The sequence below is a fragment of the Rutidosis leptorrhynchoides genome, chromosome 5 (assembly GCF_046630445.1).
Source record: "Rutidosis leptorrhynchoides isolate AG116_Rl617_1_P2 chromosome 5, CSIRO_AGI_Rlap_v1, whole genome shotgun sequence".
Classification (NCBI taxonomy): domain Eukaryota; kingdom Viridiplantae; phylum Streptophyta; class Magnoliopsida; order Asterales; family Asteraceae; genus Rutidosis; species Rutidosis leptorrhynchoides.
In genome coordinates, this window is record NC_092337.1 from 449,731,401 (window position 1) to 449,749,258 (window position 17,858).

The window sequence follows — 17,858 nt, forward strand, 5'->3', positions numbered from 1 at the left end:
TCTTGGATTCTTTCCGGTAATCCTTTCACAAACGCGTCGATCTTCTCTTCCTCATCTTCGAATGCTCCCGGACACAATAGGCACAATTCTGTAAATCGTCTTTCGTACGTGGTAATATCAAATCCTTGGGTTCGTAACCCTCTAAGTTCTGTCTTGAGCTTATTGACCTCGGTTCTGGGACGGTACTTCTCGTTCATCAAGTGCTTGAATGCTGACCACGGTAGTGCGTACGCATCGTCTTGTCCCACTTGCTCTAGATAGGTATTCCACCATGTTAACGCAGAACCTGTGAAGGTATGCGTAGCGTACTTCACTTTGTCCTCTTCAGTACACTTACTTATGGCAAACACCGATTCGACCTTCTCGGTCCACCGTTTCAATCCGATCGGTCCTTCGGTTCCATCAAATTCCAAAGGTTTGCAGGCAGTGAATTCTTTGTAGGTGCATCCTACACGATTTCCTGTACTGCTAGATCCAAGGTTATTGTTGGTATGTAGCGCAGCCTGTACTACGGCTATGTTTGAAGCTAGAAAAGTACGGAATTCCTCTTCATTCATATTCACGGTGTGTCGAGTAGTCGGTGCCATTTCCTTTAAAATAGTCAAATGGAACAAGTTAATCATACAGAATATTAAGAGTAGTTAATAGTATTTTGTAGCATAATATGAACTCATTTATAAAAGCTTTTTCTTCATATTAGCGTTTTATAAGTTTAAATTCGGGTAGTACCTACCCGTTAAGTTCATACTTAGTAGCTAATATACAATTCAACTACTACAATTCTATATGAAAAACTGATTATAATAATATTTCGCGTTCAAACTTTTTACACAATATTTTACAAACTTACAATACCGCTTATTTTACATATAGCATGAAATATAGCACACAATAAATTTGATACAAGATGGTTCTGAAGATAATTCTAGCTAGTACACAAGTCGTTCAGCAAAGGCAATAAAGACACGTAATTCATACGTCCAGAAACAAGTCATGCATTCTGGTTTTACTAGGATTACTTCCCATCCTTGGTCTTGTGGAACATAACCGTTATGGCCGTTGATAAGACAGCGTGTTGTAACGTCGTCAAAGGGATGAGGGTTACGTAATGTCCAACAGTCCCGTAACAATCTAAAAACCTCATTTCTTACCCCAATTACCGACTCCGTCACTTGTGGAAACGTTTTGTTTAATAGTTGTAGCCCGATGTTCTTGTTCTCACTTTGGTGAGAAGCGAACATTACTAATCCGTAAGCATAACATGCTTCTTTATGTTGCATGTTAGCCGCTTTTTCTAAATCACGAAGTCCAATATTCGGATATATTGAGTCAAAATAATTTCTTAACCCATTGCGTAAAATAGCATTTGGGTTCCCCGCAATATATGCGTCAAAGTAAACACATCGTAACTTATGGATTTCCCAATGTGATATCCCCCATCTTTCAAACGAAAGCCTTTTATAAACCAAGGCATTCTTGGAACGTTCTTCGAATGTCTTACAAACTGATCTCGCCTTAAATAGTTGTGCCGAAGAATTCTGACCGACTCTAGACAAGATTTCATCAATCATGTCTCCGGGTAAGTCTCTTAAAATATTGGGTTGTCTATCCATTTTGTGTTTTTATACTGTAAAATAGACAAGAGTTAGATTCATAAAAAAAATACTTATTAATACAAGCAATTTTTACATATATCATAAAGCATAAGCACACTATATTACATATATTACACCACACGAATACAACTATCTTATTCCGACTCGCTTGTTTCTTCTTCTTCGGTTTTGGTTCGTTTTGCCAAGTTTCTAGGGATATATGATGTTCCCCTAATACGAGCCGTCGTTTTCCACATTGGTTTAGAAAAACCTGGTGGTTTAGAGGTTCCCGGGTCATTGTTACAACTTAAGGACTTCGGGGGTTGACGATACATATAAAGTTCATCGGGGTTGGAATTAAATTTCTCTATTTTTATGCCCTTTCCCTTATTATTTTCTTTTGCCTTTTTAAATTCAGTTGGGGTAATTTCTATAACATCATCGGAATTCTCGTCGGAATCCGATTCATCGGAGAATTGGTAATCCTCCCAATATTTTGCTTCCTTGGCGGAAACACCATTGACCATAATTAACCTTGGTCGGTTGGTTGAGGATTTTCTTTTACTTAACCGTTTTATTATTTCCCCCACCGGTTCTATTTCTTCATCCGGTTCCGATTCTTCTTCCGGTTCCGATTCTTCTTCCGGTTCTGACTCTTCTTCCGGTTCCTCTTCGGGAACTTGTGAATCAGTCCACGAATCATTCCAATTTTCATTTGACTCTTCATTATTATTAGGTGAGTCAATGGGACTTGTTTTAGAGGTAGACATCTATCACATAATATCAAACGCGTTAAGAGATTAATATATCACATAATATTCACATGTTAAAAATATATAGTTTTCAACAAAATTTGTTAAGCAATCATTTTTCAAGTAAACACGGTCGAAGTCCAGACTCACTAATGTATCCTAACAAACTCGATAAGACACACTAATGCAAAATTCTGGTTCTCTAAGACCAACGCTCTGATACCAACTGAAATGTCCCATTCTTGTTGATTAAAAACGTTCCATATTAATTGATTTCGTTGCGAGGTTTTGACCTCTATATGAGACGTTTTTCAAAGACTGCATTCATTTTAAAACAAACCATAACCTTTATTTCATCAATAAAGGTTTAAAAAGCTTTACGTAGATTATCAAATAATGATAATCTAAAATATCCTGTTTACACACGACCATTACATAATGGTTTACAATACAAATATGTTACAACAAAATAAGTTTCTTTAATGCAGTTTTTACACAATATCATACAAGCATGGACTCCAAATCTCATCCTTATTTAAGTATGCGACAGCGGAAGCTCTTAATAATCACCTGAGAATAAACATGCTTAAAACGTCAACAAAAATGTTGGTGAGTTATAGGTTTAACCTATATATATCAAATCATAATAATAGACCACAAGATTTCATATTTCAATACACATCCCATACATAGAGATAAAAATCATTCATATGGTGAACACCTGGTAACCGACATTAACAAGATGCATATATATAAGAATATCCCCATCATTCCGGGACACCCTTCGGATATGATATAAATTTCAAAGTACTAAAGCATCCGGTACTTTGGATGGGGTTTGTTAGGCCCAATAGATCTATCTTTAGGATTCGCGTCAATTAGGGTGTCTGTTCCCTAATTCTTAGATTACCAGACTTAATAAAAAGGGGCATATTCGATTTCGATAATTCAACCATAGAATGTAGTTTCACGTACTTGTGTCTATTTTGTAAATCATTTATAAAACCTGCATGTATTCTCATCCCAAAAATATTAGATTTTAAAAGTGGGACTATAACTCACTTTCACAGATTTTTACTTCGTCGGGAAGTAAGACTTGGCCACTGGTTGATTCACGAACCTATAACAATATATACATATATATCAAAGTATGTTCAAAATATATTTACAACACTTTTAATATATTTTGATGTTTTAAGTTTATTAAGTCAGCTGTCCTCGTTAGTAACCTACAACTAGTTGTCCACAGTTAGATGTACAGAAATAAATTGATAAATATTATCTTGAATCAATCCACGACCCAGTGTATACGTATCTCAGTATTGATCACAACTCAAACTATATATATTTTGGAATCAACCTCAACCCTGTATAGCTAACTCCAACATTCACATATAGAGTGTCTATGGTTGTTCCGAAATATATATAGATGTGTCGACATGATAGGTCGAAACATTGTATACGTGTCTATGGTATCTCAAGATTACATAATATACAATACAAGTTGATTAAGTTATGGTTGGAATAGATTTGTTACCAATTTTCACGTAGCTAAAATGAGAAAAATTATCCAATCTTGTTTTACCCATAACTTCTTCATTTTAAATCCGTTTTGAGTGAATCAAATTGCTATGGTTTCATATTGAACTCTATTTTATGAATCTAAACAGAAAAAGTATAGGTTTATAGTCGGAAAAATAAGTTACAAGTCGTTTTTGTAAAGGTAGTCATTTCAGTCGAAAGAACGACGTCTAGATGACCATTTTAGAAAACATACTTTCACTTTGAGTTTAACCATAATTTTTGGTTATAGTTTCATGTTCATAATAAAAATCATTTTCTCAGAATAACAACTTTTAAATCAAAGTTTATCATAGTTTTTAATTAACTAACCCAAAACAGCCCGCGGTGTTACTACGACGGCGTAAATCCGGTTTTACGGTGTTTTTCGTGTTTCCAGGTTTTAAATCATTAAGTTAGCATATCATATAGATATAGAACATGTGTTTAGTTAATTTTAAAAGTCAAGTTAGAAGGATTAACTTTTGTTTGCGAACAAGTTTAGAATTAACTAAACTATGTTCTAGTGATTACGAGTTTAAACCTTCGAATAAGATAGTTTTATATATATGAATCGAATGATGTTATGAACATCATTACTACCTCAAGTTTAGTAGGTAAACCTACTGGAAGTTACAAGAAATGATCTAGCTTCAAAGGATCTTGGATGGCTTGAAAGTTCTTGAAGTAGGATCATGACACAAAAACAAGTTCAAGTAAGATTTTTACTCGAATTAATATAGTTTATAGTTATAGAAATTGAATCAAAGTTTGAATATGAATATTACCTTGTATTAGAATGATAACCTACTGTAAGAAACAAAGATTTCTTGAGGTTGGATGATCACCTTACAAGATTGGAAGTGAGCTAGCAAACTTGAAAGTATTCTTGATTTTATGTAACTAGAACTTGTAGAATTTTTGAAGAACACTTAGAACTTGAAGATAGAACTTGAGAGAGATCAATTAGATGAAGAAAATTGAAGAATGAAAGTGTTTGTAGGTGTTTTTGGTCATTGGTGTATGGATTAGATATAAAGGATATGTAATTTTGTTTTCATGTAAATAAGTCATGAATGATTACTCATATTTTTGTAATTTTATGAGATATTTCATGCTAGTTGCCAAATGATGGTTCCCACATGTGTTAGGTGACTCACATGGGCTGCTAAGAGCTGATCATTGGAGTGTATATACCAATAGTACATACATCTAAAAGCTGTGTATTGTACGAGTACGAATACGGGTGCATACGAGTAGAATTGTTGATGAAACTGAACGAGGATGTAATTGTAAGCATTTTTGTTAAGTAGAAGTATTTTGATAAGTGTATTGAAGTCTTTCAAAAGTGTATAAATACATATTAAAACACTACATGTATATACATTTTAACTGAGTCGTTAAGTCATCGTTAGTCGTTACATGTAAGTGTTGTTTTGAAACCTTTAGGTTAACGATCTTGTTAAATGTTGTTAACCCAATGTTTATAATATAAAATGAGATTTTAAATTATTATATTATCATGATATTATCATGTATGAATATCTCTTAATATGATATATATACATTAAATGTCTTTACAACGATAATCGTTACATATATGTCTCGTTTAAAAATCATTAAGTTAGTAGTCTTGTTTTTACATATGTAGTTCATTGTTAATATACTTAATGATATGTTTACTTATCATAGTATCATGTTAACTATATATATATCCATATATATGTCATCATATAGTTTTTATAAGTTTTAACGTTCGTGAATCACCGGTCAACTTGGGTGGTCAATTGTCTATATGAAACATATTTCAATTAATCAAGTCTTAACAAGTTTGATTGCTTAACATGTTGGAAATATTTAATCATGTAAATATCAATCTCAATTAATATATATAAACATGGAAAAGTTCGGGTCACTACAAGTTATAGGTTTAACCTATATATATCAAATCATAATAATAGACCACAAGATTTCATATTTCAATACACATCCCATACATAGAGATAAAATTCCTTCATATTGTGAACACCTGGTAACTGACATTAACAAGATGCATATATAAGAATATCCCCATCATTCCGGGACACCCTTCGGATATGATATAAATTTCGAAGTACTAAAGCATCCGGTACTTTGGATGGGGTTTGTTAGGCCCAATAGATCTATCTTTAGGATTCGCGTCAATTAGGGTGTATGTTCCCTAATTCTTAGATTACCAGACTTAATAAAAAGGGGCATATTCGATTTCGATAATTCAACCATAGAATGTAGTTTCACGTACTTGTGTCTATTTTGTAAATCATTTATAAAACCTGCATGTATTCTCATCCCAAAAATATTAGATTTTAAAAGTGGGACTATAACTCACTTTCACAGATTTTTACTTCGTCGAGAAGTAAGACTTGGCCACTGTTGATTCACGAACCTATAACAATATATACATATATATTAAAGTATGTTCAAAATATATCTACAACACTTTTAATATATTTTGATGTTTTAAGGTTATTAAGTCAGCTGTCCTCGTTAGTAACCTACAACTAGTTGTCCACAGTTAGATGTACAGAAATAAATCGATAAATATTATCTTGAATCAATCCACGACCCAGTGTATACGTATCTCAGTATTGATCACAACTCAAACTATATATATTTTGGAATCAACCTCAACCCTGTATAGCTAACTCCAACATTCACATATAGAGTGTCTATGGTTGTTCCGAAATATATATAGATGTGTCGACATGATAGGTCAAAACATTGTATACGTGTCTATGGTATCTCAAGATTACATAATATACAATACAAGTTGATTAAGTTATGGTTGGAATAGATTTGTTACCAATTTTCACGTAGCTAAAATGAGAAAAATTATCCAATCTTGTTTTACCCATAACTTCTTCATTTTAAATCCGTTTTGAGTGAATCAAATTGCTATGGTTTCATATTGAACTCTATTTTATGAATCTATACAGAAAAAGTATAGGTTTATAGTCAGAAAAATAAGTTACAAGTCGTTTTTGTAAAGGTAGTCATTTCAGTCGAAAGAACGACGTCTAGATGACCATTTTAGAAAACATACTTCCACTTTGAGTTTAACCATAATTTTTGGATATAGTTTCATGTTCATAATAAAAATCATTTTCTCAGAATAACAACTTTTAAATCAAAGTTTATCATAGTTTTTAATTAACTAACCCAAAACAGCCCGCGGTGTTACTACGACGGCGTAAATCCGGTTTTACGGTGTTTTTCGTGTTTCCAGGTTTTAAATCATTAAGTTAGCATATCATATAGATATAGAAAATGTGTTTAGTTAATTTTAAAAAGTCAAGTTAGAAGGATTAACTTTTGTTTGCGAACAAGTTTAGAATTAACTAAACTATGTTCTAGTGATTACGAGTTTAAACCTTCGAATAAGATAGTTTTATATATATGAATCGAATGATGTTATGAACATCATTACTACCTCAAGTTTAGTAGGTAAACCTACTGGAAATGACAAGAAATGTGTAACGACCCGACCAAAACCGTTATTGACGGCGTCGTTAACTTAGGTCCCGTTGCGTGGTCGTAGTCCCTATATGAGACTCGTTTGACCAAAATTATGTCACGTTCATTTGAAAGGTACAAAGTTTAGTTTAACAAACGGATCGACAACAAGTTTAAGTTTACAAAAGTAGTAAAGTATGATTGAAATAACTCGCGACATAATTAGTTTAAAATCACAGTTGCTATAAATAGCGTAAGTAAGTAGACAAAAGTTTGAATCCAAAAGTGCTATCCCTAGCGTATGCATGCATGGTAGACTCCAATCAAGTAATCAAAGAGTGCGGAAGCATGTATCAAGTAGCCATGTATAAACCTGAGAAAACATAGAAGAATCTGTCAACGCAAAAACGTTGGTGAAATCATAGGTTTAAGTAAGTGAGTAAAAGTAAAGTAAGTCGAACCACAAGATTTGCAAAGTTGAAATAATAGTAGTACATTCTAAAAGTTAATATTCACGAGCACCCAATTATCAAAGCTTAACATTCCGTCCGTTGAATACCCCATAAATTAGTGCTAGAACAAACACTGTTTCCCGAAAATATATTTCATCCGTAGACGGTAGCGAACCGTCAAAGATGAGGGCTGTCAAACCCATATGGCCATATAACATAAGTTCTCGCTTACACCATCTGATGTAACTAATGATAATCGGATTGAGGATTTTCGTTCTAAACTCGTATGTAGAATGTTTGTTTTCCCGTTCTTGTGTTCACTTAGTTCAAAAGAATCGTTTATGTTTTCTCATCCCAAAAGTAAGTTCAAAAGAGTAAAAAGTGGGACTATGATCTCACCTCGAGTGCACGAGTATAAAGGTACTTCAACAAGTAAACGTGTGCATGAAAGTTGCTTAGCCTTGACCTAAACAAGTAAGTTATATCAATTAACCGGTTACGACACAAGGTCGGGTGAAATGTGTTCAATTAGTCCTATGGCTCGTTACGACTCGATTAAATATAGCATGTGAATCACTTTGCCAAGTTTCATGCGAGAATCAAGTATAAAAGCATGTTAGAACGATTGCATAAAAGTTTGGTTAAGTTTGACTAAAAGTCAAACTTGGTCAAAGTCAACGAAAAGTCAACGCGTTCGGGTCGGGTCCCGAACTATTTTTCTATGCTAAATATTCATATACAAGTATATTAGAACAAGTTTCATGTGAATCGGAGGTCGGTAGCTAGTCAAACATTTCACGTGAAATGGGACAAAGAGGTCAGAATCTGACCAGGCCAATCCGTGCGCCGCGCGGGGATGGGGCGCGCCGCGCCACCATCTGGGCAGAGAATTCTGGTCAGTTTTTCAAAGTATGCACGAACCAAAACCTTTTCCAACCCAACTCTTGACCCGCAAACACTTATAATGCCTATCATATATCGTTGGAAAGGTATTTTGACGAGGAATACAACTAAGCACTTATGGTCCAACAATAACATCATTTACAATAGCCGAAATCTCATCAAGTGATCAATAAAAGTCCATTTTCAAAGTTTCAAGTTCATCAATCGCATTTTAAGTTTCGGGAATCCAATTCACACATATGATATGCCGTTTTGAGGGTAATGAAGCATACATTACTACTAAACACTAACAATTAACATTTCATGGCATTCAAGCATCAAAAGTTCATGTCAAGAACTATCAAACCCTAGTCAAACATCACAAAATCATTAGTCGGGTTTTTGAAGTTTTCTAAATCAACCTATACATCAAAACGAAACTAGTGATACTAGTAACACAATTAAAACATGAACTTTAACAATTTAACAACATTTAATCTTCCAAAATCAAAGATTAAGCACACCCATTTCAAATGTTCAACTAGTTACTCCAAAACAACAAATCGAGCAAACAAAACATATATTCATGTTACACACGAGCCATAGACACTAACTAACACAATTTCAAGTATATAAAACGAATTTAGAGAAATTTAGTGTTTTAGAAATGTTACCCAAACTTGATGAATTTGGTATCAAAATATAGAGGATGAAGAGAGGATCACGAATATGTAATTTGTTTTGAAGTTTGCTTCCCGATCCGAATTTAGATGATGAATGATTGAATTGGGTGTTTGTGTGTGTGTTCTTGCTAGAGAGAAAGAGAGAGAGATGGAGGTGATTGAATGGTGGTGATTGGGGTGGACTAGTTGACCTAGTCAACTAGTTTGCCCCGTGTCAATTTTAGTCCCTCGAGTTTAGAAGCGGGTGCGGGATTTTACCGAACGGATATTTTGAAAACGCTCGAGTAAATGAGTGATGTCAAAATTAAATAGCGGGAATATAATGAACGTTACTCACGGAAACTATTAATTTAAATACGAAAGATTATGTTTTAAAAAAAAAGACGGTGTTAAAATTAAATTTAACGGAAAAACGCGGGATGTTACATTATCCACGCCTCAAAAGAAATTTCGTCCCGAAATTTAGTTGGAAGTAGTAGTTGTTGAATCTTCCTCGAGATCTTGCGTTGCCAATTCTACGAGTGAGGGAGAAGTACGTCCTAGGGTAATTCAACGAACTTGACGGTCGGGATCATATGTTGTTTACGGTTTGGTTTCATGACTCATGGTTTCAACCGGTCCTCCCAGGAAGTGAAGTGTACCATCGATAGTAAGCTCATCGAAAGGAATAACAAGTTCTTGTTGGCAAGACACGTCCTTAGGTTTTATATAGAATGTAGAATGGCGGGGGCTCAAATGAGTCGGAAAATAAATCTAAACGGTTAGCAACGGGTCCAAAACACCCCAAGAATTCAAAAGGATTAAAATATCGCGGATTTAGCTTTCTACATTTTCCGAAACGGATTACACCTCCTCAAGGTGCGACTTTTAAAGTGACGCGGTTACCCACTTGGAATTCGAGAGGTTCACGTCTAACATCGGCATAGTTCTTTTGGCGACTACGATCCGCCTTGAGCCTTTCTTGGAATTGAAAAATTTTCCGGTTGTTTCATGAATGATTTCGGGTCCGGTGGTTCGCTTGTCACCTACTTCGGTTCAACAAATTAAGAAAACGACGATTACGGCTATACGGGTCCTCGAAAAGTGTGACGTTAAGACTTGAATGATAACCATCGTTGTAAGAGAATTTGGTTAAAGGCAAAAACTTTTCTCAAGTAAATTTGAAGTTGATAACACAAATTCGTATTACGGTTTCCAAGGTTTGAATCGTATGTTTGCTCGGTCCGTCGGGTTGTGGTTGATGTGCGGTACTCATGTCTAAACGTGGTCCCGAGACTTTTTGTGAGGCACTCCAAAATCTAGAAGTGAAACGAGGATCTCGGTCCGAAACGGAGTACATTCCGTAAGGTATATTTGAACAAGTTTGTTAGGACAAGTTTCTCAAGAAAATTCGCGTCGCGAAAGATCTATCAGTTTCCAAAAACGTTCGTCGGGGCAAGTTCTCATCGGTTTCTGGAAAAAAAACGTTCGTCGGGACTATTCACCCTCGAGGTGAATACTAGTATAACGTGGAGAGTCTCTCCCTCCATTGAGAGTTTAGAGTAAAGATTTCCTAAACCGGAAGTACGAGTGTGATGAGAGAGAAGTTTCCGCCTCGGTACGAGCATAACGAGTAAATCGTAACTAGTCAATAAGACTGTGCGAGGACGAGATAGTATACACGTGTAACATACGGTTGAAGTCGAGAGGAATAGGTAATTCATTCGGAAGCATAAGTATAGTTCGACAAAAGTCGAAGGGGTGTCCCCGGTATGGTTGTTATCAATATTCTCGGAGTTTTCAGATGTCCAAACATGAAAGGATGAAGTCATGTACATGGCACATGGTGGTGTTTAGGTTGATCGAGTCTAACCACCATCACGCGTCACTAGAACTTTGGTATGTCTTACCGTAATATAACCACGTTGATCGAGTGTCGTTATATTACGCTAACTCATACCTCCATCCCCACATCACTCTATAGATTCAAGTTCGTGTAATCGTGAAGTTTAAAATAAACAAAGTGTAACGACGTCTCTAACGTGACTCGTATTGAATCGAAAGAATTAGTGCAACTATAAAGAAGCGTTCCCCGAGGGAAGTGTATAAATGATTGTTCACGTCAAATCGGTTCGATTCAAACAATAACGTATTTAGGTACGAAAAGAGTAACGAGTCATGATAACGAGTAGTACGCAACCGTAGCGATAAACAGTGATGACGATACTCATCTAGAGTAGTGACGGTGACTTTACAATACTTATGAATAGTAAGATGAGACGGGGTGAATAACAACCATGGAGTCAGAGTTCCCGAACCAAGGTGGCAGAATACGAGCTCGTATGATGAAGGTTGGGTACCATTAAAAATTCTTCCTAAGAATGATTCAAGTATAATGCACAGGTAGTCAAGTAAGTGCTATCTATAGCAAATGTATGTCAGAATGCAATGGCTAACTATCCGGTTGTAGTCTAGACTCACTAATGCGTCCTAACGACTCTGCCAGACACACTAATGCACGCCCTAGTTCCCTACAACCAACGCTCTGATACCACTTGTAACGACCTGACCAAAACCGTTATTGACGGCGTCGTTAACTTAGGTCCCGTTGCGTGGTCGTAGTCCCTATATGAGACTCGTTTGACCAAAATTATGTCACGTTCATTTGAAAGGTACAAAGTTTAGTTTAACAAACGGATCGACAACAAGTTTAAGTTTACAAAAGTAGTAAAGTATGATTGAAATAACTCGCGACATAATTAGTTTAAAATCACAGTTGCTATAAATAGCGTAAGTAAGTAGACAAAAGTTTGAATCCAAAAGTGCTATCCCTAGCGTATGCATGCATGGTAGACTCCAATCAAGTAATCAAAGAGTGCGGAAGCATGTATCAAGTAGCCATGTATAAACCTGAGAAAACATAGAAGAATCTGTCAACGCAAAAACGTTGGTGAAATCATAGGTTTAAGTAAGTGAGTAAAAGTAAAGTAAGTCGAACCACAAGATTTGCAAAGTTGAAATAATAGTAGTACATTCTAAAAGTTAATATTCACGAGCACCCAATTATCAAAGCTTAACATTCCGTCCGTTGAATACCCCATAAATTAGTGCTAGAACAAACACTGTTTCCCGAAAATATATTTCATCCGTAGACGGTAGCGAACCGTCAAAGATGAGGGCTGTCAAACCCATATGGCCATATAACATAAGTTCTCGCTTACACCATCTGATGTAACTAATGATAATCGGATTGAGGATTTTCGTTCTAAACTCGTATGTAGAATGTTTGTTTTCCCGTTCTTGTGTTCACTTAGTTCAAAAGAATCGTTTATGTTTTCTCATCCCAAAAGTAAGTTCAAAAGAGTAAAAAGTGGGACTATGATCTCACCTCGAGTGCACGAGTATAAAGGTACTTCAACAAGTAAACGTGTGCATGAAAGTTGCTTAGCCTTGACCTAAACAAGTAAGTTATATCAATTAACCGGTTACGACACAAGGTCGGGTGAAATGTGTTCAATTAGTCCTATGGCTCGTTACGACTCGATTAAATATAGCATGTGAATCACTTTGCCAAGTTTCATGCGAGAATCAAGTATAAAAGCATGTTAGAACGATTGCATAAAAGTTTGGTTAAGTTTGACTAAAAGTCAAACTTGGTCAAAGTCAACGAAAAGTCAACGCGTTCGGGTCGGGTCCCGAACTATTTTTCTATGCTAAATATTCATATACAAGTATATTAGAACAAGTTTCATGTGAATCGGAGGTCGGTAGCTAGTCAAACATTTCACGTGAAATGGGACAAAGAGGTCAGAATCTGACCAGGCCAATCCGCGCGCCGCGCGGGGATGGGGCGCGCCGCGCCACCATCTGGGCAGAGAATTCTGGTCAGTTTTTCAAAGTATGCACGAACCAAAACCTTTTCCAACCCAACTCTTGACCCGCAAACACTTATAATGCCTATCATATATCGTTGGAAAGGTATTTTGACGAGGAATACAACTAAGCACTTATGGTCCAACAATAACATCATTTACAATAGCCGAAATCTCATCAAGTGATCAATAAAAGTCCATTTTCAAAGTTTCAAGTTCATCAATCGCATTTTAAGTTTCGGGAATCCAATTCACACATATGATATGCCGTTTTGAGGGTAATGAAGCATACATTACTACTAAACACTAACAATTAACATTTCATGGCATTCAAGCATCAAAAGTTCATGTCAAGAACTATCAAACCCTAGTCAAACATCACAAAATCATTAGTCGGGTTTTTGAAGTTTTCTAAATCAACCTATACATCAAAACGAAACTAGTGATACTAGTAACACAATTAAAACATGAACTTTAACAATTTAACAACATTTAATCTTCCAAAATCAAAGATTAAGCACACCTATTTCAAATGTTCAACTAGTTACTCCAAAACAACAAATCGAGCAAACAAAACATATATTCATGTTACACACGAGCCATAGACACTAACTAACACAATTTCAAGTATATAAAACGAATTTAGAGAAATTTAGTGTTTTAGAAATGTTACCCAAACTTGATGAATTTGGTATCAAAATGTAGAGGATGAAGAGAGGATCACGAATATGTAATTTGTTTTGAAGTTTGCTTCCCGATCCGAATTTAGATGATGAATGATTGAATTGGGTGTTTGTGTGTGTGTTCTTGCTAGAGAGAAAGAGAGAGAGATGGAGGTGATTGAATGGTGGTGATTGGGGTGGACTAGTTGACCTAGTCAACTAGTTTGCCCCGTGTCAATTTTAGTCCCTCGAGTTTAGAAGCGGGTGCGGGATTTTACCGAACGGATATTTTGAAAACGCTCGAGTAAATGAGTGATGTCAAAATTAAATAGCGGGAATATAATGAACGTTACTCACGGAAACTATTAATTTAAATACGAAAGATTATGTTTTAAAAAAAAAGACGGTGTTAAAATTAAATTTAACGGAAAAACGCGGGATGTTACAAAATGATCTAGCTTCAAAGGATCTTGGATGGCTTGAAAGTTCTTGAAGTAGGATCATGACACAAAAACAAGTTCAAGTAAGATTTTTACTCGAATTAAGACAGTTTATAGTTATAGAAATTGAATCAAAGTTTGAATATGAATATTACCTTGAATAAGAAAGATGACCTACTGTATATAACAAAGGTTTCTTGGTCTTAGATGATTACTTGGAATGGATTAGAAAGCTTGGAAGTAAATTAGTAAACTTGAAGGGATTTTTGAAGTGTTCTTGAAGTGTTCTTCCTATGATGATTATAGCTTGATTCTTGAAGTGATTTTTGATGAAGATGATGATTAACTACTGGAAAAATACGTTCATAATAGTGTGTGTGTGTTGAGAGAGAATTAGAAAGAGAATTGGAAGTGAAATGGAGTGAATGATGAGTGGTAATTGGTGAGTGGTGAGTGGGGTTAAAAGGAGTTCTAGTTAGTTGACTAGCTCATGGTAGAAGTTAAAATTGATTAGTCATACATGAAATAATAAAGAGTGGAATCCCATGCTAGTTCCTATTGGTATATACCCATAGTAAGTACGTTTTGAAGCTGTGTATAATACGGGTAAGAATACGACTAGAATTCTCGATGAAAGAAAAGAATGGGAAAGTAACTGTAACCATTTTTGTTAAGTATGAGTGTTTTGATATATGTCTTGAAGTCTTCCAAAAGTATTTTAATACATCTAAATATACTACATGTATATACATTTTAACTGAGTCGTTAAGTCATCGTTAGTCGTTACATGTAAGTGTTGTTTTGAAACCTTTATGTTAACGATCTCAATTAATGTTGTTAACCCATTGTTTATTATATCTAATGAGATGGTAAATTATTATATTATCATGATATTATGATATATTAATATATCTTAATATGATATATATATATATTTAAATGCCGTTACAACGATAATCGTTACATATATGTCTCGTTTCGAAATCCTTAAGTTAGTAGTCTTGTTTATATGTATATAACTCATTGTTAATATACTTATGGAGATACTTACTTATCATAATCTCATGTTAACCATATGTATATCCATATATATATCGTCATGTTGTTTTTACAAGTTTTAACGCTCGTGAATCGCCGGTCAACTTGGGTGGTCAATTGTCTATATGAAACATATTTCAATTAATCAAGTCTTAACAAGTTTGATTACTTAACATGTTGGAAACATTTAATCATGTAAATATCAATCTCAATTAATATGTATAAACATGGAAAAGTTCGGGTCACTACATTCTCAGCCCAAAAATATAGATTTCAAAAGCAATTAAAAGGGGAGCAAATGAAACTCACCTTAGCAGCATATAAAGTCGTTCACCAAAATGTGACCGAAACTCGGATTACCAAATAACCGCAGATTTTAACTTAGAGAACATATGTTGGTCAATAAATGTCTATCAAGCTAGGTCAGGTCATAGTGTGTCACAATCCTAATGCTCGAGATCGACATACAAAAGTTATCCAAAGTTGTTTCAAAAAGTCAATTTTGACAGTTGTTTAACAAAACGAGACGTGTCCTATATAAGGATTCATTTACTCGGCTGGTAATATTCAAAAATCCACTTTATCAATCTTATTAACAAGTTGTTTAAATATCAATTGCAGATTCAAAAGCAATTTCAATTAACCTTAATCATAATTTAGTTGATCATAACTTTTAATTCTTTCACCGAAATTACGCGGTTTCTGAATGAAAAGTTATTGATTTTTCGCCAGCTTTCCAACGACATGCATATCATATACCTTTTATCAGTAATATATGTATTTAATTCGTGATTAATCATAAACTATCTAACGACGAAATTTAGCATAAAAGCATGCATAAACATATATACTCTAGCACTAGACATGTATACACTATTAATATATAAAAGATAAGATATGAATGCTCACGTATCAATATTGTGATTCAATATTGTAGGAAAGTACGTAGACGTAACAGAGATGATAAACACTAGGTTTGATTTGCAAACAATACCCACGAACATTACCCATAATCTCCATAGCTATAACACATAGTTTCCTTAGCTCTATCCCGATCGAAAATCCATTTTTGAAAGTGACGCGCTCATAACCTCGTCGTAGTATTTTATGTATAATACTAATAATAAGAATAATACTAATAATAATAAGATTAATATTAATAATAATAATAATAATAATAATAATAATAATAATAATAATAATAATAATAAAATAAATAAATACTTACGGAGTAATGAAATGAAATCAGAAGCAGAAATGATCGAGCTTTTATAGAGTTGGCCTGTACAGGGCTGCCATGCGATCGTATGGCTTCCAAGCCCTTTTCCCATGTGATCGCATGGGTGGGTTTTACAGCTCACAATGCTTTTGTATTTTAGTTTGTCGACATATTTAAATATAATATATATAATTTATATAATTAATTATATATTATATTATATTCACGTGCATAGTTGACTTGTAATTTTTGGTCCGTTGACTCGTACGTTGTCACTCGACTTATGTCCCGGTTCCGATTTCTCGAATGCATTTTCGTACGCTTAGAAAACTAGTACTTTTCGTTACGCGACGTGTACCTTTATCAAAAATTAAACTTAATCATTGATAAACTGTCACTCGAAGTGTAGCTTTAATCAATTAAGTGTTTTGGTTATTTGCTTCTATAAATCATCGTCTCGTAGTATATACATATACATATATACATTTTTCATTTTGAAATAGTGTTTTATTGTAGCAAAGTTATTGTAGCAAAGTTTTTTTTACTGTAGCAAATAGTGATTTTGAAAACACTGTAGCTTTTCGGGTACTGTAACAATTCGAAAATACTGTAGCAAATTAGTGTTTTACTGGTTCATCTTAAACGTAAATATCAATCGAATCAATAATCGAATGTTACTATCGTTTACTAAATAACTTGAAATCATATATATATATATATATATATATATATATATATATATATATATATATATATATATATATATATATATATATATATATATATATATATATATATGCACATTTAGTTATATATATATATTGTTCGTGAATCTTCGAGAACAGTCAAAGAATAATTGATTACATGAATATAGTTCCAAAGCTTTTGTGACTCAACATTACAGACTTTGCTTATCATGTCGAAAACATTAAATCATTTAAAGATAAAGTTTTAAATTTGGTCAAAAATTTCCGGGTGGTCACAGTACCTACCCGTTAAAGAAATTTCGTCCCGAAATTTGGTTGGGATGGTCATGGATGACAATAAGTATGTTTTCATGACTCATACGAGTTAAAAATTAGAGTTTTATCATCATTGAGTAATATGGATAAAACAATTTGTTTATGTGAAGTGTACGAGTGAAGTTATCACAAAAGAGTGAAATGAGAAAAAGTAAGTTTCGTCATATCTTTTGACTTAGATGGGTTGATCTGAAGTTCAAGAGATTTGGA